Raw genomic sequence first — 3256 nt, forward strand, 5'->3', positions numbered from 1 at the left:
ACTTAACTATTAAATAAATGATAACGAAGTTATAAATATTGTATTTGTTGACAATAGCCAATAGGTACTTAATGATATCGAACATAATGATTACCTATATAATTATATATTTCGTTTATGTGATTAAACAATCCTAATTCATTTTTGTCTTGATCATTTTTCCTCCTGATTAAATAAAACTGCCCTATTCTTATGATTTTTGTTTAGACTTTTAATAATACAATTTTATTAGACTTACCTTTATAGGTACTATAACTATATAATAAAATAAAATACCAATTGGCAATTACTATAAAACTTAAATTTTCTCTCCTAGAATAGTTAAATACCTATAGGTATTAACTATTTTAATCCTCTCGACTATTATTAATTTATAGTTACTAACTTTCCACAAATATGTATCAACTTTATTCGTTGGATCTCGTTTAAATAACGATCGTTTTGGTTGGAGAAATTCCATTTGAGTAATACTGCCATTATCGTCGCCAATAAATAAAAGTGAAGAACTACCAGGACAGTATTCCAAACAAGTCGGCGTTGTTTTTAATCCTGTATTGAATTGTTAATTATAAATTAATAAATATTACAAGGTTTCACTGCAATAAACTCGTACCCGTAATACAAAAAGTTGGCACGTGAACTAGACAAACGGTGTCAACAAAATGGATAGAACCGTCTGATGCAGCAATAGTTATGAATTGGGCATCTGGTAAGTATATTGCGTCATTGATCCAAATATTACGCCGTCGATGAGCTGCCCGTACTAAATCGTCAGGGCACTGAGATAATTGTAATACGTATTCCCTTAGTAAGTTTAGACGACCATCATAGACGCCCACTTGGCCAAGTCGAGAAAAAACAGTGTAACAAAAAAATTCTTCCGTTTCTATGCTAATCACTTTGACTATTGACTCGTGCTGTGAAATATATATCTTACTATACAATAATATCTTTAAATATAAATATATATGTAAATTATAACTATTAATAAAAACATTTTATGTATACCTATTGGCTATTACCTATTTAATATATTATATAGGTACCTCCTACCTGTTATATATAATATTATTATAGATTAGCAAATATCTACAAGAGCCATAGCCTATGACTATATTTTATTTTAAATTAATTAGTAAGTAGGTACACAAATATACATATTACACACGCCATATCTATTAATATTTAATAATATTTATGTATTTATTAATATAACATGTATAATATTATATTATGTAGGTACCTATATAATACAAGCAGTATCTCGTCTATGTCATTGATGTGAATTTCAGATAGGCACATCGAGTAATTTACGTACACCATAGTTCTATATATAAACTACAAAGTTACAGCCATCTTAATTTTTTAATTACGGTTTTATATATTTTATTTGTTTCTATTTTTAGTGTACTTAATCCCAAAGCAGTGGCGTAGCCAAGGAAGGGGCTGAGGGGGCTGTAGCCCCTTCCGAAATATTAATAAAATTTTAAAATTATTTTAATGGTCTATGATAGTCGCTCAAAAAGTCTTAAATTGTATAAAAAATATTTTAAAATGTATTATAAGTAGGTATTAACACTTTTCAGCTATCTATCTGTGCTAGTACGTATTTAATGTGTAAAATTGCAAAAGTTGATCAGCCCCACCCCCTCCCGAAAAAAATCCTTGCTACGCTACTGTCCCAAAGCACTATAACATCGTATCATTATAATAATTGTTGATGTGTAGCTCTAAGCATGATCATTTTTTAAAATAATATTCACAAATTTTAATTAGAATAAAAGAGTACATACCTACTTATTAATTATACCTATAATATACATTATACAAGCACTGAATACATTTAATTATTCTTTTATTCTGTGATACGATGTTATCGTTAACTTGTAAATTTTAAATGTACTTACTTTGCAATGTGACATTAAATGCATGGTTATATTAGTTTGGTCAAAAGGTAATGCGTCCCAGACATCTTGAAAATAATATGTACTATATCGAATTTCATTTAAAAGTTGTTTCCAGAGTATAACATCTTCTTTTGTGTTAAAATCTTCTACACACACTTGTTCGAAAAAATCATCAGCCTCCTTTACGTATAAATTATTACCTATGTGTTTCACAAATTAAAACTGAAATCTGAATTGATGATTTTTAATCCGACAATGTGTCAATATATAGATAATCAAAATATGTATATTGTATAGACGTATATGGTATATGTATAATAAGCGTATATCCTGGCATAGGCGCAACTAGACCTATACTTTTGAGGGTGCACAAATTATAAAGAATTCCCAGACCCTCGGACCCATACTCTATATACAGCCTATAACAGAAAGATCTGACAAAAAAAAATTACGCTACTTAAACAAATGACAAAAATATTGTGGAAAAAATATTTTGAAAAAAGTTATTACATTCTAAGCCAATAACTTTTATTGTATTTATGTTATCTAAAATATAGGCTTGTTTTATAAATTATAACAATTAATTATAAACAAGGAAACAATAAAAACATTCTCACATTCATGGGCAGTCTTCTATCCTGCCAAAGATAAAGAGAAATATCGTTATCCTGTTTTCTAAGTTATTTTGTTGAATATTATTAGGTATGATCAATGTTACACAAATAATTAAAAACAACATAACTGTGACCTGTTCTATACAACATAAAATACCTACCTAAGCTAAAGATTATTTGTTATACTGTTATAGCAGGGAATGTTGAAACCATAGACCTATAAACTAAGTTTTTATTAACTTAGTTTATAGGTCTATGGTTGGAACATAATAGTACTCACTATTAATCACTTATTATGTTCCTCAATATACTCTAAGGTACAACTTTTTTGTATTTATTGATAATTTTTACTTCAAAATAATCAAAATATTATAGATTAAGTATTTTATATTTTGGGGGTGCACATTTTAAACTTGGGGGTGCACAAGTCCCCTGTGCACCCCCCTAGTTGCGCCAATGTATCCTGGTATGCACCTATTATACCTACCTAAATATTAAGCAAATTATTTAGTTTAGTTATAAAAGTTCTTACCTATAGTATTTTATATAGCTTTAAAAACAACTACACAATGTATACGAGTTTCGATAATTATTATAATCGTATATTCGTATAATAGGTATAATTTGGTAATATAGCGATGGTTAAAACACTATTCCTTATCACAAATTGCATAGGCTACTGTCTCCTATAGGTATTTTCTTACACCTCTTCTATGTTTCTGTATAGCTGCAGCA

The sequence above is a fragment of the Acyrthosiphon pisum genome, chromosome A1 (assembly GCF_005508785.2).
Source record: "Acyrthosiphon pisum isolate AL4f chromosome A1, pea_aphid_22Mar2018_4r6ur, whole genome shotgun sequence".
Taxonomy (NCBI): domain Eukaryota; kingdom Metazoa; phylum Arthropoda; class Insecta; order Hemiptera; family Aphididae; genus Acyrthosiphon; species Acyrthosiphon pisum.